The 25,842-nt window shown below is 36.2% G+C and overlaps 1 long non-coding RNA gene across 1 annotated transcript; it reads left to right on the top strand.

Moving 5' to 3' along the window:
- The first annotated feature begins 20,118 nt into the window (after positions 1-20,118).
- Positions 20,119-25,419, top strand: LOC109119041 (uncharacterized). Its single transcript, XR_002026271.3, has 2 exons — positions 20,119-20,592; positions 24,230-25,419. It is a non-coding gene; the product is annotated as an uncharacterized lncRNA (long non-coding RNA).
- Positions 25,420-25,842: the final 423 nt, after the last annotated feature.

Genomic DNA, 25,842 nt, shown 5'->3' with positions numbered 1-25,842 from the left:
TTGTACAGACCATAGCATACATCAAACTTTCTACGGCACTGGCATAAGGGACTCGTGACATATACTTCTTCTCTTCTTCTGACTATGGAGCGAACATGGCAGTGAGATGGATATTGGCAGCACTGGGGGTATCAATAGGCTTAGATGAAGACATGCCAAACCTCACCAAGACCTTCTAAATGTAGCTTCTCTGTGACAAGAAAAGTTTCCTTCTCTCTCTGTCTCTAATGATCTCCATCCCTAGAATCTTCTGAGCAGCTCTCAGATCCTTCATCTCAAACTCAGCACTAAGTAAACCCTTCAGCTTCTGAATGTCATACTTCTTCTTTGCAGCTATCAACATATCATCTACATAAAGCACCAGATAGATGAATGAATCATCCTTGATCCTATTGTAGTATACACAACAATTATATGAGCTCCGAGTATAGCCCAACTTCACCATATAGCTTTCAAACCTTTTGTACCACTGCCTTGGAGACTGCTTAAGTCCATATAAGGACTTCTTCAACTTGCAGACGTGATTTTCCTTCCTTGGAACTTGAAAACCATCCGGATGAGTCATGTATATCTCTTCCTCCAACTCTACATGTAGAAACGCTATCTTCACATCAAGTTGTTCAAGTTCCAGATTCTGATGTGTAACTATCGCTAGTAACACTCAGATGGAAGTATGTCTGACCACTGGTGAAAAGATCTCATTATAGTTCACTCGCTCTCTTTGGTTGAAACCCCTAGCAACAACCCTGGCTTTATACTTGACTCCTTCTGCTGGTGATATCCCTTCCTTCTTCTTGAAAACCCATTTGCAAGTAATAATATTTCTCCCCGAAGGCTGTATGACCAGATCCCATGTCTGATTCTTGTGTAGGGACTCCATCTCATCTCCCATAGCATCAAACTATTTTTCAGAATCAGGACTTAAAATGGCTTCTCTGTAAGTAGACGGCTCAGATGTAACTACCTCTTCAGCAACCTGCAGTGCATAACCCACCATGTCCTCAAAATCATACCTCGTAGGTGGCCGAACTCCAACCCTCCTTGGCCGATTTTGAGCTATGCTCTGATTGATATCTGATGGCATAGATTCTGGGATATCAGTTTCTGTCTGTGGCTCTTGATCCTCCTCTTCAGGTTCTTTTAAATCGCTCTCGTTCTGAGTGACTTGAAACTCCACCTGTTTATCAAGACTCTAGTTTCTGACGTAGTTGTAGGCTTCACAATGGTTCTAAGCAAAGAACTTTCATCAAAGACAACGTTCCTGCTCATAATAACCCTCTTTTCTGCTGGAGACCAGATTCTGAAACCTTTCACTCCATCTCCGTAGCTCACAAATACTCTCTTTTTAGCTCTTGGTTCTAACTTACCTTCACTGACGTGGTAGTAAGCCGTACAACCAAAAGCTTTCAGATTAGAATAATCAGCAGCTTTTCTTGACCACATCTCCATAGGTGTCTTGCACTGTATGTCTGTATGTGGTCCGCGGTTAATCAAGTAGCAAGCTGTACTAACCGCTTCTGCCCAGAATCTTCTATCTAGCCCAGCATTAGAGAGCATGCACCTTTCTCTCTCCAGAAGTGTTTGATTCATCCGCTCAGCTACACCGTTATGCTGTGGTGTATTTCTGATTGTATGATGTCGAGCAATCCCTTCACCCTTACAGAATTGATCAAATTCAGGCCAGCAGAATTCCAGCCCATTATCAGTTCGAAACCTCTTGATCTTCTTCCCTGTTTGATTTTTCATCAAAATTTTCCACTCCTTGAACTTCTAGAAAGCTTCACTTTTGTGCTTCATTATGTACACCCAAGTCATCCTTGAGTAGTCATCAATAATGGACACAAAAAATCTGCAGCCTCCCAAAGACTCAACACGGTATGGACCCCAGCAATCAGAATGGATATAATCAAGTGTGCCTTTTGTTCTGTGAATGGCCTTTGGAAACTTGTTGCGATGTAGTTATCCGAAGACACAATGTTCACAAAACTCTAGGCTCTTAACCTTATGACCAGCAAGAAGATCCTTCTTTTGACAGAATTTGCATCCCTCTTTCCCCCATATGACCAAGTCTCATGTGCCATAACTTAGTCATATCCTCCTGGTGAACTTCTGACGATGCAACATGGGTTGAACCTGTAACCGTGGAACCTTGTAGAAAATACAAAGTACCACGCATGACACCTTTCAGAATCAAATTTGAACCCTTCTAGACCCGCAAGACTCCATCTTTTCCCGACCAGCTGAATCCCTTGCTGTCCTAAAGACTGAGAGATATCAGATTTTTTGGCATCAATGGAACGTGTCTGACCTCGTTCAATGTGCAGAAGCTATCGTCATGTGTCCTTATCTTGATCGAGCCTGTCCCAACGACCTTGCAGACAGAACTATTGGCCATCGAGATGCTGCCTCTGTCTACCTACTCATAAGTGGTGAACCACTCTCTCCTAGGACAGATGTGATAGGATGCCCCAGAATCGAGAACCCACACATCTGAATGATGAGTGTGCTAATCCGCAACTAGGGCAATGTCTTCTTCAGAATCGGTGTCTTCTTCAGCAACAGCAGCAGAAACTGATTGTTTTTCCGATTGCTTCTTCTTCTTCGGACAATCAGATTTCCAATGTCCCTTCTCCTTGCAGTAATTACAAACATCATCCGGCTTTGCACACTTCGACATCGGCTTCTTTTTCTTTCCGCTGTTTTTCCTTCCCTTTCCGCTACTGGTGAACAGACCGGAAGGCTGTATGTCCGTACTTGTGCCGTTAGCCTTATGCCGTAATTCCCTGCTATGAAGGGCCGATCTGACTTCTTCCAGCGACACAGTATCTTTCCCAACAATGAACGATTGAACAAAATTCTCAAACGACATTGGGAGAGATACTAACAGAATCAGGGCAGCATCTTCATCCTTGATCTTCACATCGATATTACGCAATTCTAATAACAAAGTATTTAATTTCTCTAAATGTTCCCTGAGTTGTGTACCTTCAGCCATTCGTAAACCGAATAAACGTTATTTCAGAAGCAGCTTGTTGGTTAGAGATTTTCTCATGTACAACTCTCCAGCTTCAACCATAGACCAGCAGCAGTCTCTTCATCCGAGACCTCCGTGATGACGTCATCCGTGAGACACAGCATGATCGTCGAGTGCGCATTTTCCTCCAGAATCGCCATCTCAGAAGTAACGACGGAGTTCTTGTCTTTCGACAACGGCGCCCAGAAGCCTTGCTGTTTCAACAAAGTCCGCATCTTGATCTGCCATAAACTAAAACTGTTCCTCCCCGTGAATTTGTCGATTTTCACGTTCAAAGCAGACATCTAGAATTCTCCAAGAACACCGATTAACCGAGAGGCTCTGATACCAATTTGTTATGCAAAATTCGAGATAATACGAGAAAATATAAATGCAAAAAACAAGACAACAAATTTACGTGGTTCACCAATAAATTGGCTACGTCCACGGGAAGAGGGGGAACAGTTTTATTATGGAGAGGCAAGAACAGAATTACAGAATAGGGTTTGCCATAGCGTCTATATATAGTGCTAAGCTACGCCCTAACAGGCTTGGGCTCAAAATACATAATTGACAGACAATTAAGGGCCCAATTCAAGGCATTCAACACAACGATTTTGGGTGTTAATGGTCAACTTTACCTTGAGATATTACGTGCTGAGCGTTACCTGTCATGGTAAATATATATTTCCTAATTCAGGTTAAATACCAATTCTGGTGAAGCCAGTGAAAATAGTAGATCCGCGTGGGAGGGGCTGTGAAAGATTATGTTACTGAGTTTCGGTGTTACGTCCAATATCTATTCAAGTTGATTAAATTAGAGAGTATAGTACTAAGAGAACAATCTTGAGATGGTAATCCAAGAACTTGTTACGTTTTATCTTAGTATACCACTTACAATTAAGATGTTGGTTTGATCAAGGATTGTCCAAACTTTGTACGATTTTCTCACGTTTCTTTTCTGAGAAGTTTTGTTTTATTCACACATTGAAATTGGTGAAAAATGGTGTAATGAAACAGCAAATAAAGTGCCTAATGAAATACAAATCCTTGTTAGGATGTTTGATCCAGTTCATGTGCATAATTAGGACATGCTCTAAATCGATTGCTCCATTCTCTATAAAGTTCTTTATTTAGAACCAGAAAATGTTCATGATCAAATATTATCATATGTTAAACCAAAATATTTGGATGTGAATAAATGTTTCATTGATATGCAAACTGTTTTTCACTATTTATGTGTTTGACGTGTTCTGCAAATAAATGATATAGAGGCACAACTTTTTATTATGTAATCTGTAATTTGCAATCATGAACCTGAAATATTGAACTGTAATCTGCATTTTGCAATATGGAATCTGAAACCTACAATTTTGAACCCATGTAACTTGTAGTCTGCAATAATCAGGAATATGGAACTGCAATTTCAAACTCAGAAAAATGTGCAGTCTGCAATTTGCAATATGGAACTGCTCCAATCTTGATTCTGGAACTTCTTGCCTCTTCTGTAACATGGTGCTGCAATCTGATTTGGTTGTTATTTTCAAATGTGTAGGGAAATGAATGTAAACAAATTCGAAGGGTCACCACAAGTCAAATCTCATTGAAATGGATGATAGAAGAGTTTTTGAACTATTATAAAAGTTTAGATACATTATATTTGATTTTGTGAGAAATATTCATTGGTGGAATATATTGAACTATTATAAGAGTACTTTTTGAACTATTGTGTATACATTCAAAATATTTGTTTATAAGTATGCGTATGTACAAAACACATATTATGTTTTGAAGTTTATGAAAAATCTATAAATTTGAATCACTTATTAGCTATTTAATGCTTGAAATTGTTTATTGCTAAACAATATTGGTGTATTTAATTAGAAATTGTGGCATATAAATTGTGTATGCATATGGGCAAAGAATACACTTCAAAGAAGTGTCATATATTAGATATAAAAGGCAACACTTCATAATTGTGGGGAATATGGTAGCAGAGGCCACGCTTAAAAGTGTAGCTGGTAAGACAACACTTTTAAGCGTACCTGCAAAGTGTGGCCTTTTTGCCTATTAGGTTACCCTTGAAAGTGTTGTTGCTAAAGCCACACTTTTAAGCGTAGCTGAAAAGCGTGGTATTTTTGCCTTTAAGGCTATGCTTAAAAGTGTAGCTGATAAGGCGACACTTTTAAGTGTAGTTGCAAAAGCGTGGCCTTTTTGCCTTTGGTAACACTTTTAGGTGCAGCTGCTAAGGCAACACTTTTAAAGTGTTGCCTAAACTCTAAGGTTACGGGTCATTAAAAGGTCACACTTTTGAGAGGACTAGGTGACCTTCTTGTGGGAAGCAACATTTGGGTAGATGTCTTGCCGGAAAGGATGGATGTTTTGCATGTAGTAATAAGGGCCACAAGATGAGGGATTTCCCTAAAATCAAAGCAAGAGGGAAAGAGGTCAATCAAGCTTCCCTAGATCCTAATACTCCAAAGAAAAACCCTTCCTATGGGATGGGAACTAGGAAAGATAACTAATCCGGGGTTGATGATCTTGGTAAGTCTCAACTCTTTATGATTGTTGTTTTTATGTTATGAAATGAGTTTATTTGGTTTTTTATGATTCATATGATCATGTCAATTTGATGAATTGCTTGAGGAATGAATTTTTGAAAAAAAATTGGTATGCTTAACATTGAGCACAGTGAACTTCACTGTGAAATTTTTTATTTTTGAAAATATTTTTTTGTTTATCTTCAATTCAATATGTGCAAAAGTATTGTATATGAGCATGTTTAATATTGGAGAAGTTAGTTCCTCCATAGGAGAAGGTTAAGTGTGAGTTTTAAAAATTTTGAAGTTTACAAGAGTCGCCTATGTTGCTAAGTGTTTGAAAGTGTGAAATGATTCTCCTTGCTAGTTAATGCTTTGATTTTGACCATTGGATCCTTGATTATAATGTGTTATGTGATGCTAAGTGACTTCTTGTTGTTCTTGATGTTTTAGTGTCATTCGAGGACGAATTTTATTCTAAGTGGGGGAGAATGTAACGTCCCAAAATAAACTAAGGTGAACTAGAGCCTCGTGGTTGTTTCTTGAGTTAGTGTTAAGTTAAAAGGAAGTATATTAGTGTTCTTAGGCAGTGTGTGAAGTTTTATTAAGTTTTGAGGTCAAACGGCCAAGGACGTCCATGACGTTCGGAAGGTGTGCCTTAGATTGTACTTGGGTGTCTTGATGTGTTTTGTCTGAGTTGTACGTGTTCGTTTTAATCGAAAATAAGGTGGGATGTTCCTAAGAACTTGACGACCTAGTTTAGAGATTTAACGTTCGGGCACGAATCCACCTAGGAACCACAAGGGGCCCTAGATGAAGGGCCCAAGATTTGGACAAAGTTGCCAAGGACAATGTCCCATCGACGGAGTAGTCTACTGGGCGTAAGTCCATCGAAGTCTCCTGGGCGTAAGTTCATCGATGGCCTGTCAAATGGGGGACATAGTTCCATACTTAGTGGGAGGATCAGCCCCTCCCTTGACCTGCCTCTGATGCCATCGACGCCCAGCAGCACGGGTCGTCGACTCATCAATGGCCCAGTAGCTTGGGTCGTCGATTGGTCATCTTTAAAAGCTGTGAAAATTGCTGCCAACTTGGTTTGTTTTATGTAAATTTGCCCCAAGTCTTTTATAACCCTAGGTCAATATTTTTAGTGTTTTTAGGTTATATAAAGTTAGTTTTAAGCCCTAGACCTAGACAAGACCCCTCACTTTAAATATTCAAACTCCATCTCTAAAGAAAACTCTACCAAAGTCACTGTTGAAGCTAAGACTCAAGGAGAGCAAGAAGGGATGGTTTATACATGTTTTTTCATAAAAACATAGTGGGTTTCCTTCTCTTTGAGGTATGTATCCATCCTTGATCCCTGTTCCATTAAAGGAGTCATTTTCAAAAGATATCAAAAAGGGTATTCAAACTCTTTTTCCTTTTATCTTTGATTTTAAGCATGGGTCTTCTTGTAAAAGTGTTCTAATGATTTAAATGTGTTTATTCTTTTATAAATTGATTATTTTCATGTTAAAAATATAATGAAATAATGTATATGCATATTTCAATCTTTTAGCTTAAGAAATGGGTTAAATGAGTATGTTTGGGTAAGGGATGAACTTTGGTTTTCTCATGTTGTTGTTTTCGTTTAAGTACTCTCCTAAGGGCCTTATTATGATGAAATATTGATAAATTAATTATAGTGGATGATGGCTTGGTTAAATTGTGAGTTTCCTATATTGATTAATTCTTATGATGAATTGCTTTTGAGTGGTATGGTCCACCTTCTTAGGTGGCGGTGTTTATTTGATGAACTTTATATTACTTAGTATATTTTGTTAGTGTGGCTTTGAAGGCTGTTATGCTGAATTCGAGATAATACGAGAAAATATAAATGCGAAAATCAAAACAACAGATTTACGTGGTTCACTAATAAATTGGGTACGTCCACGGGAAGAGGGGGAGCAGTTTTATTCTGGAGAGGCAAAAACAGAATTACAGAATAGGGTTTGCCATAGCGTCTATATATAGTGCTAAGCTACGCCCTAACAGGCTTGGGCCCAAAATACATAATTGACAGATAATTAAGGGCCCAATTCAAGGAATTCAACAAATATCCACCTTGACTTAAATTCTCCAAACAGATTCTTCAGACGCACTATGATAGTGCCAGGCCTCCCCCTCTTCCTCATAATTGCCCCGCAGGGCAATTAACAGCTTCTGATGTCGAGCAAGTCCAAACAGTGTTGAAACTTGCTCTGTGGATTCGGCTTTGTGAACATATCAGCAGATTATCAGCAGTTCCTACTTTCTTCACCTTGATTCTCTACTCACTTCTCAGAAAATGATATCTTACGTCAATATGCGTGGTTCTCTCATGATGGACTTGATCCTTGGCTAGACAAATTGCGCTCAAACTGTCACAATACACCATAGCCTAATCATGATGCAGACCAAGATCACTAACCAGCCCTTTCAGCCAAATCCCATCTTTTGCAGCCTCTGTCAAGGCCATGTACTCCGCTTCTGTAGTAGACAAAGTCACTGTAGGTTGCAAAGTTCCTTCCAACTGACGACAGATCCTCCAAGGGTAAACACATAGCCAGTCATCGATCTTCTTGTGTCAACATCTCCAGCATAGTCAGAATCAGAATAGCCAGTAACCAAGCACTGAGTATCACCTCCATAAATGAGACCAATGTCAGATGCACCTCTAAGGTACCGGAAAATTCTCTTCACAGCCTGCCAATGTTCTCTCCCTGATTTTCCCATGAATCTGCTCACTACACTAACTGCATGTGCTAAATCTGACCTTGTACAGACCATAGCATACATCAAACCTCCTACGGCACTGGCATAAGGGACTCGTGACATATACTCCTTCTCTTCTTCTGACTGTGGAGCGAACATGGCAGTGAGATGGATATTGGCAGCACTGGGGGTATCAATAGGCTTAGATGAAGACATGCCAAACCTCGCCAAGACCTTCTGAATGTAGCTTCTATGTGACAAGAAAAGTTTCCTTCTCTCTCTGTCTCTAATGATCGCCATCCCTAGAATCTTTCGAGCGGCTCCCAGATCCTTCATTTCAAACTCAGCACTAAGTAAACCCTTCAGCTTCTGAATGTCATACTTCATCTTTGCAGCTATCAGCACATCATCTACATAAAGCACCAGATAGATGAATGAATCATCCTTGAGCCTATTGTAGTAGACACAACAATCATATGAGCTCGGAGTATAGCCCAACTTCACCATATAGCTGTCAAACTTTTTGTACCACTACCTTGGAGACTGCTTAAGTCTATATAAGGACTTCTTCAACTTGCAGACGTGATTTTCCTTCCCTGGAACTTGGAAACCATCCAGCTGAGTCATGTATATCTCTTCCTCCAACTCTCCATGTACAAATGTTGTCTTCACATCAAGTTGTTCAAGCTCCAGATTCTGATGTGCAACTATCGCTAGTAACACTCGGATGGAAATATGTATGACCATTGGTGAGAAGATCTCATTGTATTCCACTCCCTCTCTTTGGTTGAAACCTCTAGCAACAACCCTGGCTTTATACTTGACTCCTTCTGGTGGTGATATCCCTCCCTTCTTCTTGAAAACCCATTTGCAAGTAATAATATTTCTCCCCGAAGGCTGTATGACCAAATCCCATGTCTGATTCTTGTGTAGGGACTCCATCTCATCTCCCATAGCAGCAAACCATTTTTCAGAATCAGGACTTAAAATGGCTTCTTTGTAAGTAGACGGCTCAGTTGTATCTACCTCTTCAGCAACCTGCGGTGCATAACCCACCATATTCTCAAAACAATACCTCGTAGGTGGCCGAACTCCAACCCTCTTTGGCCGATCTTGAGCTATACTCTGATGGATATCTGATGGCATAGATTCTGGAATATAATTTTCTGTCTGTGGCTCTTGATCCTCCTCTTCAGGTTCTTTCAAATCGCTCTCGTTCTGAATGACTTGAAACTCCACCTGTTTTTCAAGACTCCCAGTTTCTGACGTAGTTGTAGGCTTCACAATGGTTCTAAGCAGAGAACTTTCATCAAAGACAATGTTCCTGCTCATAATAACCCTCTTTTCTGCTGGAGACCAGATTCTGAAACCTTTCACTCCATCTCCATAGCCCACAAATACTCCCTTTTTAGCTCTTGGTTCTAACTTACCTTCACTGACGTGATAGTAAGCCGTACAACCAAAAGCTTTCAGATTTGAATAATCAGCAGCTTTTCCTGACCACATCTCCATAGGTGTCTTACACTGTATGCCTTTATGTGGTCCGCGGTTAACCAAGTAGCAAGTTGTACTAACCGCTTCTACCCAGAATCTTCTATCTAGCCCAGCATTAGAAAGCATGCACCTTGCTCTCTCCAGCAGTGTTTGATTCATCCGCTCAGCTACACCGTTCTGTTGTGGTGTATTTCTGACTGTGCGATGTCGAGCAATCCCTTCACCCTTACAGAATTGATAAAATTCAGGCCAGCAGAATTCCAGCCCATTATCAGTTCGCAACCTCTTGATCTTCTTCCCTGTTTGATTTTCCATCAAAATTTTCCACTCCTTGAACTTTTGGAAAGCTTCACTTTTATGCTTCATCATGTACACCCAAGTCATCCTTGAGTAGTCATCAATAATGGACACAAAAAATCTGCAGTCTCCCAAAGACTCAACACGGCATGGACCCCAACAATTAGAATGGATATAATCAAGTGTGCCTTTTGTTCTGTGAATGGCCTTTGGAAACTTATTGCGATGTAGTTTTCCAAAGACACAATGTTCACAAAACTCTAAGCTCTTAACCTTATGACCAGCAAGAAGATCCTCCTTTGACAGAATTTGCATCCCTCTTTCACCCATATAACCAAGTCTCATGTGCCATAACTTAGTCATATCCTCCTGGTGAACTTCTGACGATGCAACATGGGCTGAACCTGTAACCGTGGAACCTTGTAGAAAATACAAAGTACCACGCATGATACCTTTCAGAATAAGATTTGAACCCTTCCAGACCCGCAAGACTCCATCTTTTCCCGACCAGTTGAATCCCTTGCTGTCCTAAAGACTGAGAGATATCAGATTTTTCGTCATCAATGGAACGTGCCTGACCTCGTTCAATGTGCAGAAGCTACCGTCATATGTCCTTATCTTGATCGAGCCTGTCCCAACCACCTTGCAGACAGAACTGTTCGCCATCGAGATGCTGCCTCCGTCTACCTGCTCATAAGTCGTGAACCACTCTCTCCTAGGACAGATGTGATAGGATGCCCCAGAATCGAGAACCCACACATCTGAATGATGAGTGTGCTCATCCGCTACTAGGGCAATGTCTTCTTCAGAATTGGTGTCTTCTTCAGCAACAGCAGCAGAAACTGATTGTTTTTCCGATTGCTTCTTTTTCTTTGGACAATCAAATTTCCAATGTCCCTTCTCCTTGCAGTAATTACAAACATCATCCGGCTTTGCACCCTTCGACATCGACTTATTTTTCTTTCCGCCGTTTTTCCTTCCTTTTCCGCTACTGGTGAAAAAACCAGAAGGCTGTATGTCCATACTTGTGCCGTTAGCCTTATGCCTTAATTCCCTGCTATGAAGGGCCGATCTGACTTCTTCCAGCGACACAGTCTCTTTCCCAATAATGAACGATTGAACAAAATTCTCAAACGACATTGGGAGAGATACTAACAGAATCAGGGCAGCATCTTCATCCTCGATCTTCACATCGATATTATGCAATTCTAATAACAAAGTATTAAATTGCTCTAAATGTTCCCTGAGTTGTGTACCTTCAGCCATTCGTAAATCGAATAGACGTTGTTTCAGAAGCAGCTTGTTGGTTAGAGATTTTGTCATGTACAAACTCTCCAGCTTCAACCACAGACTAGCAGCAGTCTCTTCATCCGAGACCTCCGTGATGACGTCATCCGCGAGACACAGCATGATCGTTGAGTGCGCCTTTTCCTCCAGAATCGCCATCTCAGGAGTAACGACGGCGTTCTTGTCTTTCGATAACGACGCCTAAAAGCCTTGTTGTTTCAACAAAGCCCGCATCTTGAACTGCCACAAACTGAAACTGTTCCTCCCTGTGAATTTGTTGATTTTCACGTTCAAAGCAGACATCTCGAATTCTCCAAGAACACCGATTAACCGAGAGGCTCTGATACCAATTTGTTATGCTGAATTCGAGATAATACGAGAAAATATAAATGCGAAAATCAAAACAACAGATTTAGGTGGTTCACCAATAAATTGGCTACATCCACGGGAAGAGGGGGAACAGTTTTATTATGGAGAGGCAAAAACAGAATTATAGAATAGGGTTTGCCATAGCGTCTATATATAGTGCTAAGCTACGCCCTAACAGACTTGGGCCCAAAATACATGATTGACAGATAATTAAGGGCCCAATTCAAGGCATTCAACAAAGGCCTTGTATATAAAATGAAGTGATATTGAAAATTAGTCTTGTCTTGTGTTTTGTGAAGTTGAATAGCATGTTTGGCTTAGATTATGCATAGGTAACGTATATGACTTGTGAAGCATGTAAAGTGTGTAAATTGATGAATGTAGCACTAAAGCATGTATACAAGCTAATGTTAGTTAAATGATGCTTATATGCAAGATGTGATCACAAGTACACACACACACACTTAAATGAATGTATGAAGTTAAATTAAGTACATAGAGAAGTTTTGAGGTTGACACTCTTCGTTATTTGAGATGAAGTGTTTAGAAGGAACCTCACTACATCCTAAGAGCTTTCTAAAATAGGTCGGAGGATGCATGCCCTTCGTGATTTGATATGTGGTGTTTATAGCTATCCTTAACCTATAAATTGAAGTGTTTAGAATATGTGGGGGGTTATGTCTAGCACTGAGAGGATATGAAGAAGAGGTGGTTAGACTTTGTGAGTTGAGATGTTGTATTCCATTGCACCTCTTCAGATGAGTACTCCTCGTGAGTAGAGAATGAGTACTTAATATCAATTTACTTATCCCTTAACTATGTGCCCTCATAGGTTTATCCATTGGGAAAGCCACGTAAAAGCTAAAAAAGAATGACCTTACTCTAGGCAAGTGAGGATCCCTCATCCGTTAGGGGTTAATTTAGGGATTCCATGTCTAGCTCTCATGGTCTGTGTCAGTTAAGCTAACCCTCGAAAAAGAATTGATTGAACTAAGTCTTCTAAAAGAATGTATTACTTAGGGTAGGTGGTGGTATGGGAGACTATTTACTCATTGCAGTAACTAGTCATTCCGGAAGTGAATACTTTGGTGGTTTGTTGGGTTTCTTTTAATATCTTGCCATTTATTGAGGGCTTGTTTCTCCCAAGTTGAGTAAACCGAAAGGGGTAGTCTTGAGGGTTGCTTTGGAGTGTATTGAAAGAGGCATATGCATACTTCCTTAATGTCTTACCTTAGTGAGTCTTAGGATAATCTTGAGGTAGGGAAACTCTCACGGAAAATTGGTTTACTTTCTCTTTTGCTTGGCCTTGGAAGTTATTGATTTAGGTTAGGATAATTCAATATGAGTGCCTTAAATGGTTCATTGTTAAAGTTCCAATTTGTTCACTATAATAATTATTGGAGTTTACTCTAATGTTTTGGAAGTTACTGGAAATGGTCCCTTTTGGCTTAAAATTGTGGAATCTCTTATCTAAGTGTTAAATGATGTCCCTTATGATGTTTTGCTTCTATATTCTTTAATATTTTACTTAAATTGCATGAAATGTTATTTTACTAAAATGTCCCTTTTCGCATCTTTTTGAATATGCCATACTTAGTACATTGATTTGTACTAACTCCATACTTTTCTATTCCTTATAAGTATAGGTTGAAGACTTTTTGGAAGATTCGGAGGCGAAGCTTGGAATATTTTACTCTCTCAAGAACTGGTATGTCCGCATATATTCGAGGACATAGTCTAATATTTCCTAGTTTTATTATTAAAAATTATCATGCATTTGATTTCAATGTAAAGGGTTGTGTCCCTAAGATATTATATGTCGTGTCTTAAGTTCGGCTTATGACGATAAGATTTCTTAAGTAGTTATAAAAAATTCCTTTTTATATTAAATGTTCGTGAAAAGTTTTAATTCCGCACGACTTTCCATATCATAGTAATGAATGCTAGTTAAGGGGTTTGTAAAAGACACCAAAGGGTCAAGTACGCCCGGTCATGAAACGAGGGTTCCTCCAAACTTCTAGGGGGTACTTTTGGATCGTTACAATTAAATAACATAAGGGGTATAGGACCCACCCGAACCGACCATTTTCCCTACAAAATGAATTGGCTATATGAATCACTTTTAATTGAAATGAGATAATTTGAACCCAATAATAGTAGCCCAATTAATTTCCAATACTGTCAATAACAATGGCTCGGTTTAATTACACCTATCCATATTCTTTTTAAATGACTCCCATTTGACTTTATCAAAAATCCAAAAGTCCTCAAAAATCAAATTTCTGGTCTTGTTATATTTTATTACTCCTCTCTTCCCTTCTCTTCCCCCACCATTGGCCATCAATGATGTTTGCGTAATCAGCACAACTTTCAATGCAAGTGTCTACAATCATACAATAGTAGCCCAACCAAGGGTTAGGGTCGTGTCCAAGATAGTGGTTTTGAGAATTAATAGAAAAATAGTATTAAGTTCTAATTAGTCATAGTTAAAGAGATTATCGATTTAAAACATATTAAATCTAAGGGGTGATGCAAGCGTCAATTATCGATGGGGCATTTTCACAAGTAAGTAAAAAACAACAAAAACACAAGGATTGCTAAATAAGGATATGAGATTATTGGTATGTGATACGAATAAGGGATAGACTAAACTATTGGGTACATATTTTTGATAGTAAATCTATTGAGTATTTGTGAGTAGGCTAGACTATAGTGGGGATAAGGTCTCTCTCAAGCAACATACCGCGAATCAAATGGGTTTCTCTTGGACACCCCCTTGCCGCATGAAGAAAATCCTCCGCCTTACCCCACTCATTTTCTCAATTTGAGTGTTTGGCAGAAGGAATAGGGTTCATTATCTAGAGTTGAACCTTATGTAAATCCACTCCCACCGGCCATCAATTTAGTAGTCCTAGTTTTACGACCTCTATCTCGAGCAAGCCAAAAATACAAAGGTGAAATCATATTTGCAACTACAATTTGTTCAAGTTCACCTTAACTACTAAACAAAATCAAATTTAAACAATAAATAAATTATCAACAAGAAAGACCCAATAGATAATCTAATCCATTTTCACCAAATCACACCCCAAGAATTGGGTTTTATTTAGACATGAAAAAGATATAGAAATTTATACCAAAATGAGTTTGTATTCAAATGGGTATGGATCCTTAAGTCTTGATACAAGACAACAATGAAGAATCCAAAAGACCCAAACCCAAATTCTTGGAGATAAATCCCTTTGAATCTTCGAGTACTTCAAAACCTCTCAAAACTTAGAACTCTAAAATAGGAGTAAAAAATTAATATTTAAAATTATAAAAGTAAAAAATTCTTATACTAAGCAAAACTTTAAATGAGTGTTTATAGTTTTCAAATATTTGTATTTAAGCGGATTACTCAATGCAGTTAGTCAGAATCACTGATCAACTCGGTGACTCTCCCTTTGGTTGGTTTTATTGATTCTTGGTCTATACTTCAGCAACGTTGTATTTTGGATCATTAGGCGACATAGTACTACTTCGCAGAACTACTCGATGATGTGCCAAGTTCTCCTTTTCATCGCCTATTTGATCCTTTCCTTCAAGGCTCCGCACACTAGAACAAAACGAGATCTTTAGGTCTATTGGCGACTCACCGAGTTGACACGGTGATCCCCAAGACTTCATATCTTCGTTATTTTCAACCTTTGTGTTACTTTTTGCCAAATAGTGCCCATGTTTTACCTCTAATTCGAAATACTTGAAACTCAAGGTTATTCATAAGTTATTGAGATAAAATAAACATTTGAGCACACTAACTCTATCAAAATATAGCCCTAAATGTGTAACAACCTGATTCCATCATTATGTAAAAGTCAATGAAGAAAGAATGGGGCCAAAAAATTTTTTTGGTAGTAACTTGGAATTCCTAGCCTAGTCAAGATTTGGACGAAATTAGAGTCATCAAGGTGAAGAAAAATATAGTAATGAATTAGAGATATAATTGTGAATTTGATTACTTTAGTGGATATTTAAGACGATCAAGGAATCCGTATCACTTTACGGAATCGAATTTGGACGAGTAGAACTCCCGAAAATGATCTTTTCGTGGAAAGATACATTATGTCCCCATTGAGGCTGTTGTAGCGGGATTCAGGCCGCTGGTGCGGCGCCACTACAGAGGGATGGATCCTATGGAGAAGTCCAGACGCAATTTAAAGTCACTTATAAACCCTAAAACAACCATGTTTTATCTTTTTTACTTTTAGGGCTAAGGAGTTCTTCGAAGTTTTCCACCATTTTGAGGCTAAAGGTAAGATTTTAACTCCTAGAATATATTTTTTGACTCGTAAAACTTGATTTCTCGGATGATTATCGATGAGAAAGGGTTTGATCTATAAAATAATGACAGAAAATCTCTAATTTGGGTATTAGGATCTTGGGTTTCGTCTAGGGTTATTGGGTTTGATATAATCTGAATAATTAAACATTTTATTGTTGATCCTTGCGTATATTAATTGTTGTAGACGTAGGATAAGCGGAAATAATCCAGAAATGGAAGCTTCAAGTGCTTTAGGGGATATAGCTTTGATTTGAGGTAGTTGATGTTTGTAATTTCATGTGGGTGTGATATATGTTTGTAAATTGCTTTGTTATAATACGTGTATAATGCGAATGTTGCATTATTGATCATCCTAATCGTAAAGGAGAATAATTAAAGAATTGTATGCCATGAATAAACTTTGATTGAATGCTCTTGATGATGTACTTATATATGTGATAGGGGTGTGTTGATGAGATCAGTTTTCCACGTTTCGGCAAGCTAATTCGAATCGGATTGCAATGTTTTGGCATACATATTGGATCGGGTTTCCACGTTTTTGCACAACTATGAGATCATTTTTCCAGATTTCGATAAGCTTATTGGGATCGAATACAATGTCGGTGCACTAACATTTTGAGTTTGGGTACCATGAGAAGACCATTGCATTGGGTTCCATGAGAGGACCATTGAATTAGGTTTCACGAGAGGACCTTTGAATTGTGTTGTGATCTACTTGTGATGATTACATTCATATATAATGATGATTGATATTGAAAGACTATTTGTTACTCTAAAAAGATTTGATTATATATTTTTGAGAATTGTGAAACTATTCGTTAATGTGAATGATGATGATATTGTATATGTTTCGTATATGCTTCTTTTATAATGTTGTGGTTACTTATATATTTTTCACTTAGTGAGATACCCGTGTGATCCTACCAGTACACTGTGGTTGTGTACTGATACTTCACTTGCTCTTATTTTTGTTGAGTACAAGGCATCTTCCGGCTTCTATTGACAGAACTTGTTTAGAAGATTAGTAACCGTTCAAATTCAAAGGTGAGCTAGTTCTTCCGGACTGCCTTGAGTTCTCTTTCTTTAAATCAACTCTTTTCGGACTCATAATATTTGTTAAGTTTTTGTTTGTTTCGGATTTTTACCCCTTGTTCTTAGATTTGTCTTTGGCAGAATTTTAGTACATTGAACTTCGGGTTCTAGGTATTTAATTTCGCATGTGTTAGTAATTAATTTATTTCCATAACTTAATTGTCTTAATTTTGGTTTAGTTGCTTAGTTTGGGTTGGTTATCCAAACGGATGGTTAGTGTGAGCGTCAATCACGCCGGTTTGGGTCATGACAAAATGAGTCCAATTTGTGGTCTCATCAACCAACCACTACCGTTGTTGCCGGCCATCACCACCATTTTGGTGGCAAATTAGTCCAAAAATTTTATCACATTTTCCTTCACCCCATTTACTTTGGTTCCTTACCAAACTTCATAGATCTAAGAAAAATCAAACACTAATCATCACTTTTTGTTTAGATTCATGAACTTTCAGTATCTCCATCCTATATCCTTTACATGAACGTGGACAGCTCTTCAAGAGATTTAATAAAAGTTTTATGCCAAAACTCCATCGAAAAGTCTTTTGACGAATTTTTCGGTAGCATTCATTCCCCTTAAAAAATCTGTATCAAGCTTTCACCCTCTCAACCTCTATCAAAATTTGACAGTATCATTACATATTTAACCATACAAAGTTATTTCATTGCCAGATTATGTATTTCGTATTAGTTTTTTTTTAAATTTAGTTTGCTAGTTTTGTTTGAATATTATTGATTTTTTTTTGATTTAATAGTGTTTGATCTTCAAAGTAGATTACATGTCTGACTTTTGTGTTAGTGCCTTGATTTACTTTTAAATTTTGGGTCTTGATGGGTAAAATCTAATGTGTTCTACATAATGGACCTATTTTTAGTTTTTTTTAAATGGTCCATTAAACTTTTATGCAATTAATGAAGAAGATAAATGAAACCCTCTAAAGGGAAATGAATTCATTTTCAATTATCTTTTCTTGAAATTAGTAAAAGGGAAAAAAATCGTAAGCCATTTCGAGTTGTACTTTATGAAGAAAAAAAGTTTCATTCATGCATTGATTTTAAGTTTTCAAGAACATTTGGTCTTTCATCTTCTTAACCTATTTAACACCCGCTTCTTCTCTCATTTTCCTAAAAAAAAACAATAGAAGAAAATAAGAGATCCTTAACCCCCAAAAAAATTGAGAAGACTAAGAAAGTTTTTAAAAAACCAACTTAATCTTTATTTGGGTATAACTTCCACTGGGATTGACTTTCATTATTGCTCGTCATTAACACTTTTAGGTATTTCCCTAATCAATTTGCAATGTAATTTTATGAGCTTACAAATAATGAAGTATGTTCTTTTTGTTTGATTAATTATTTATGTTAATCTTTGTCTAAATTAAATAATTATGTCTTGATATTATATTTAATTATGTTTTATCATTAAGTACTTTTTGTCTTATTGTAAATTTGATGTTAGTTGTAGTTTTTTCTTATTTTTTATTAGGAAGTTAACACACAGATGTATGTTTGGCTAAAGAAAAGTTTTCTTTTTTAATTTAAAATGATCCAAAATCCTTTATATATATAGAAAAAACAAGAAAGAACAATAAGAGATGATTGGTTTTTTTTAAAAATAATAATAACAATTTTTTTATATTTATTTTTTACAGCAATTTTTTGATCCATTAATTACTTTTTCGAATTTTCTTTTATTCAATACCTTCATTTGTTTGGTTATGATCCTTTGTGTGTACGGTATTTTCTAAATAAAAGTAGGTCTTAATTGGGCTACACTTCTAGGCTATAATATTACAGTGATCAAATTTTTAAAAATTAGTGACCAACACAAATTTGTTATATCTAAATATTAGGTTTACCGAAACATGGGTCAATAAAACAACTTGCTAGAATCATGGGATTGTGGGGTGCCTCACACATTCTTCTTTGTTTATAGAATTTCTTACACGATATTTTATTTTGGTAGGCTAAGAAATAAAGAGTTATATCCTTTTTAATTAGAAATTCAAAAGGTTATTTAAAATACTAAAAAATTAGGGGTGCACCTACTATTTAAATGAAAAACCCTACCATTAAACCCATGATTCTTTCATTTATATTCTGTGCATTAACCAAGAGCAAAAAAGGGGCCACCTACTTTTAGTGGTGCACCATCTTGTTACAAGTTTGGTTTATGGAATATCTCTATCATCATAATCATGCGCCAAGATTGAATGCTAACTGGTCTAATTATGCATCCATTTACAAGGATAGGGTAGCAAATGTTTATTTTCCAAAAAGGATTCAAGAATGTAAATAAAAACTCTCAGTGTTAACTTTTGATGAAATTGTTTGTAATTATCATTGGTTCCTAGTAAAGGAAGTCATTTGCAAGTCCTATTTTTTGTCACCCAAATTTAACCCTCATTTCTTCAAATTACATTTGTTTGAGCTTTTAAGTTAAATATTAGCTTTTCTATTCAATCCCTATTACATTTTCGACTTGCTACTACTACTGTTATTATTATTATTATTATTGGTCTTTTGGTCGTCACATTTTCACTTAGAGTTAGTAATAAAACTACTTTTAACTTTATATTGTCATCATCTTATTTCAAATTTCTTACTTTTAAAATTAGCTATAAGTCAATATTTTTTATCTATATTTTATGTTAGTGTAAAGTCGTAATATTTTTTCAATTATTAATTGTTATCATATCATACATATTATACTAGTAGATAAATTAGAAGCTCCAGAGAATTATTTAGCATAAAGAAAACACCCAGAATACTTTAACAATTGACATGAAATAACAACCCAAATCTGCCAAGAAGCTCCAAAACAATGGCCCAAACGTAGCAGCCCAAAACTCCATCAACACTTTTATATTTAAAATGATTTTAATTTCCCATTAGCCACAACTTAACAATCTGAAATACCCTAAATGCCCCCTATAGTTTTAAATCAATTAGGGCTTCACTTTCTTACTGATAAAAAATTCCTAGTAGCCGTACTCTCTCCCTCAACTCTTTTTTTTATTCCCTTCCATTTTAGAAAAAGCAACAAAGCTTGTCAATCATGGACAGTGGAAAGTTACTCGACTTACATGCTACTTTCTTCTCCATCACGTGAAGCTTACAATCCTGTCCAAAACCTACCCCAACGTTCACTGTCTTTGACGAATTTCAAAATTTAAATTCAAAATCCCACCCAAACTAAGAACCCTAGTTTTTTACTTCTATAGTTATTAGAATTTGGAATCCATTCGAACAAGATTCAGCCGCTTTCTTCACCCAAATGATTGATAATACCTTTATATTTCTTATAGCTTTGTTCTTCTCTGTTGGCTCTAACGACAACAAAGACATTGAATTTTAATCCACTCGAGCGAAACTCGTTTTCATTTGCATAAGGACCCTAGTTCCGCAGCTCAAAGACCCCTTAGTTCACTGCTCCACAAAAGGTAAAATATGAAAATATTATATGTTAGTTTATCGAATTCTTTACATTAAGATATGCAATGGTGTTTTGTAAACATGTTAGAAGCCATTCTGTTTCATGTTTAGTTTTCTATTCTATTTTACCCCATCATGCACATGCCTCTATTTAATGTAATAAACTAGTAAAAATATCCGTGCTTTAATATTACAGAATTTATAAAATAATACTTAAAATCTATCGGTCATTAATACTAAAACTCTGTATTATCTTACACACAAGATTATGTATTTAGAAACATTAACAATGTAAAGGAATGTAAAAATTATTACATCTAATCATTTATCCTTAATAACATAGTAAATTAAGGATTGTAAGGATCTGTAACATAAGCAATGATGTTTGTTAGCCACTCAACAAGAGCAAGATACATAAATATTTGATTATAAAGAAGAAGAGGTTCAAAATTTTCGTTTTTCTAAAATGATAGAAAAACTCTCTATTTATAGACAACAAAGGGCAGTGTAAACCAATATTTATTGTGTCTTATAAGAAGTTGTAAGATACAACCCTTCGGTAATCTCACAACCTTTCATAAAAGTGACAACTTTTCATAAAAGTGACAACTCTTCATTAAAGTCACAACTTTTCATAAAAATCATAAATTTTCATAAAAGTCGCAACTATTTATAAAAGTCGCAACTCTTTATATAATTCGCAACTCTTCATAAATGTCACAATTTTTCAAAAAAATCACAACATTTTCATAAATATCACAACTTTTTATGAAAGGTGAAGGTTAGTTTTGGAAATAAATAAATTTGAAGATAATTTTTGTTTATGGTGGCACCACGTAGGCATGCCTAATGTTCTCTTTTATACAATAATATGGTATGATAGTCTAATTAAGCTATGTAGAAATTATTACTTAGACTTATTCTCTTGTAATAATAAGATAAGATGTTTGTATTTTTATTGCAAGAGAACTATTTCCTTTTTTTTTTTAAAAAAAAGTCTTCTAATTATGAAGTCTGGATAGTTATATATTCAAGTAAAAAACTTGAATCCGTGACTTTAAGTCCTATTTTCTACGTTTTATTAATCGTACAATTAACTTTTAAGGGAGAATTTCTTAAATAAATAGAAGGTTTCCATGTCCCAACAAATATCAAATCTTCCTCTTCTTCTTCCTCCTCTCTTCCTCCACCTCCTCATCCTTCTCCTACTCCGGTTCCCGCTTCTACTTCTTCTCTTCCTCCTTTTCCTCCTTCTCCTCCTTTAATCCATTTTATTGTATTTGAGGCTTAAAATAAAGCAACTCTTAAGGCTATACATTCAAAAAGTGAAATCTTATTAAATTGAAAATAAAGTGAACTCTTATTAAAGTGAACTCTTAAGGCTATACACTCTTAGTGTGTGTGTGTGCGTGTGTGCGTGTGCGGGTCCGTGTGCGTGTGCGTGTGTGTGTGTGCGTGTGTGCGTGTGTGTGCGTGTGCGTGCGCGTGTGCGTGTGCGTGTGTGTGTGTGTGTGCGTGTGTGTGTGTGCGTGTGTGTGTGTGTCACAATGAGGACACAAAGACGTGTGATTTTTTTTCAGGCTAAAATTTTGCTTGAAAAATTCGAACCAAATTATATAAATCAATTGGAACATAAAAAAAAAGAAAAAAAGGTTAACTCTCCTAGAAATTTTTGGTCGTATGAGGACTAAAAAGGCAAACAAAAACAAAGATAAGGTGGAATTAATGTCTCTTGATTCATCTACATCTAATCTTGTGGAATCTTCATATACTGTTATATTGACAAGTCCAAAGGCAAAAAGAAGAAAGTAATGAAAAGAGGAAGAAGAAAAAAATCACTTTAATAAGTCAAAGAGTCAAATTAAAAAATTTAAGGGTCCTTATTTTGTCTGTGGAAAGCTTGGTCACAAGGTTAACAAGTGTTATAAAAAAAAGGGCAGAACTCAATGCAGGAAGGTCAAAGTAATGTTCAAGATCATCTTCCTAAGGGTAATAAAGTGATTTTTTTTGTAGTCATTGAGGCAAATATAGTGGATAATAAAACCGACAAGCTGCTAGATACAGGTGCTTTAAGGAATTTCCATGACAATAAGGTGTTGGTCTATGAATTTGTGAGGAGTCCGTGGATGGAGAACATATTTATATGGGTATCTCCAGACAACTAGATTTATGGGTAAAGGAAAAGTTTAAAATTAACCTTTAAAAAGTTCTGTCGTTCAACAATGATTTGTATGTGACCTCCCTCCGCAGGAACCTCTTTTACGGAGAACTTCTCAATAAAATAGGTCTTAAACTTGTTTTTGAGGTTGACAAAATAATTATTTCTCATGGAGGAGAGACTTTGTTAGGAAGAGATATCTTAGTGGAGACCTATTTGTACTGAACATTGTTCAAGTGATTGTCAAAAATACAAGTATTTCAAATTCTACTTATATTGTTGAGTTTATTAATTTATGGCATGGTAAAATAGGTCATGTTAATATTTCTTCTATTAAAATAAAAAAAAAAAAAAAATTTAGATGATAAAAACTGATAATTTTTCTAAATGTCCCGTGTGTAGAAGAAAAGCATGCCAAAAAAACCTTTCAAAATTGTTAGTAGTAGAACCATTGAGTTGCTTCAACTAATATAATCACATTTAGCAGATTTCAAGATTACTTGTAGCAAAGGTGGAAAAAAGTATCACATTACTTTTGTTGATGAATTTTCTAGATACAATGAGATATATCTTCTTAAGTCTAAAGATGAGTCTGAAAGCATGTTTAAATCTGGTAGGACCGGTGAATATAATACTAAAACTCAAGAGGATTTTTATGAGAAAAATGATATATACATGGGGTTAGTGCTTCCTATACATGGGGAGATGAAGTCTTGTTTGCATGCTGTATTCTTATAGGGTCCCTCATAAGTAGTTAGACAAGACCTCATATGAGTTATGGAAAGAGTTTGCCCCTAACTTGAAATTTCTAAAAGTATGTGGGTGTTTGACTAAGGTTGGTCTACCTGATTTTAACTGAGTAAATGTTGGTTCAAAGACATCCGATACTGTCTTCATTGGTTATGCACAAAATCGTAATGCATATATATTTATTTCTATAAGTGATTATTATATTTTTGAATCAAGAGATGCAAAAGTATTTGAGCATCCTTTGAATTATAACGTTCCGAGTGATGTACAAAATGATGCTTCTACATCTATCTGTTAATTATTGTGTTGTATATTATTCTAGTGTTATTTCTAATGAGCATGAAAATGAACATAGAAGGAGTAAAAAAATATGGATGAAGTCTAGTTTTGATCCTGATTTTATCACTACTTTCTTAACTGTAAATTTTGTTATTAATGTTTTAAATGATGAAAAATTGTGTATATATTTAATAGAAGAAAACCTCAAGACTTATGATGAAGTAATGCAATAGAAAAATGTGACATTTTTATAAAAGTCTATTAAAGTGAATTAGATCCTAATTGTTTCAATTTAATTTTTTTGACGTATTTCTATTGAGAGTCTTTATGATCCTAGCATACAGTTGAGAAAGATTAAAGAATATAGTGTTTCTCAAACTGAAAATGCTAAAAATGATTAGGAGTTTAATATTTCTCATGAACTACACTCGGCCTGATATAGCTTATGGTGTTTGTAGATTGAGTACATATATTCATAATCTCAGTAGTGAACACTAGATGCTCTTCATCGATTGCCAAGGTATTTGAAAACTATGAATTGGTGTTTGTATTTTAATAAATTTCCTCTTGTTTTGGAAGGGTTTTGTGATGCACATAAGGTAACTGATAAAGATGAAGTTATCTCCAGTATTGTCTTTGTGTTTACTTTGGGTACAGGTGCTATTTCGTGGAAGTCCTCCAAACATACTTGTATATCACGTTCTACCATAAAATCTGAATTCATTACTCTCGAGTTAGCATGTGAAGAAGCTGAGTGGTTGAGAAAGCTTTTGGCAGGTATTCCCTTGTGGGGAAGGCAAGCTTTACTAGTATCTTTTCATTATGACTCATAGGAAGCAATAGGGATTTCCAAAAATAGTGTGCACAATGGAAAAAAGTGACATTCACATTAGACATGGTGCAATTAAATAGTTGTTCAAATTTAGTGTTATTTCCTTGGAATATCTGAAGTCCAAAAGAAATTTGGCGGATCCTATGATCAAGGGCTTGGTAAAAAAAATATTCCTTGAAACTTTGAGGGGGATGGAAATAAAGAGCATTGGTTAAGGTAGTCTGGTGGACCCGTTAGGCCTCAATATACACTACATTATCTATCCCTATGGTGTGAGGAGGTTTTTTTTATATGTTTGAGATAATTTTGATGTTAATGATTCAATAACCTTAAGTTGGTATATTTGAGATAGCCTTGATGGAATCACCTACGTGAGTGTAAAGGTGTTGTCGCCATTTCTTGAAGACTTGGGTTGTTTGTTTGGAGCTCTCATAAAGACCCAAGGTGTGTGTGAATGACCATAAAAACACTTAGTTAGGATTGGGGAGTTTGAATAAAATCAAGGATATGGTATGCATTGTGGGAGTCTCAACTTATGTCAATTTGGGTCAAGATTTCTTCACTTTATGGACACATATTGTTGCCTCATTTCACTATATGTCAGTTCAAATAAAAAGATATTGATACTTTAGTACTCGTTCCTATTTTTCCCCAGAAATTCTTCTTCTTCTTTATCTTTGTACTAGTGGGGGATTGCGATATTATTCCTTATTATTTAATGTAAAGCATAAGTTACATATGTAAATTCTCCATCACTTATCAATGTAAACATTGCTAAGTCGTTAGTATATGTGAAATTGGAGAGTTACTTCAACATTAACGGCTTGCATTTATTTCAAGTATCATTTTGTTAACTTCATATGAATATATAGGAAGCATTCAAAGGACATGAAGTTACTGTACATTATGAGAAATTTGTTATAAGAGTAAGAGTAATGTTTCATTATATTAATTATGTATTAGTTTCTTACATTCTTTTGATGGATGAAAACATTAATGATTTTCCTAGTCAAGGGGTATCATTTGGGGAGATAAATACACATTTCATTTACTCGCTATTCTACCAATTCCTTTATTGGCTTAAATAATATTTATTCCTATTATGGATTCCTTGGCAATTGTTTTTGTGCAACTCCAAACTTTCAGGCACGAGTGCACGCATTTGAGAGTAATTGTGGAACCTTGGAGAGCGACCGACTACAATGGTTTGCACCGAGTCGTTCAAAAATCACTTTCAAG

Source organism: Solanum lycopersicum, chromosome 12, assembly GCF_036512215.1.
Source record: "Solanum lycopersicum chromosome 12, SLM_r2.1".
NCBI lineage: Eukaryota > Viridiplantae > Streptophyta > Magnoliopsida > Solanales > Solanaceae > Solanum > Solanum lycopersicum.
The sequence above is the reverse complement of the archived record's forward strand: the minus strand, read 5'-3'. Positions and strand labels throughout refer to the sequence as shown.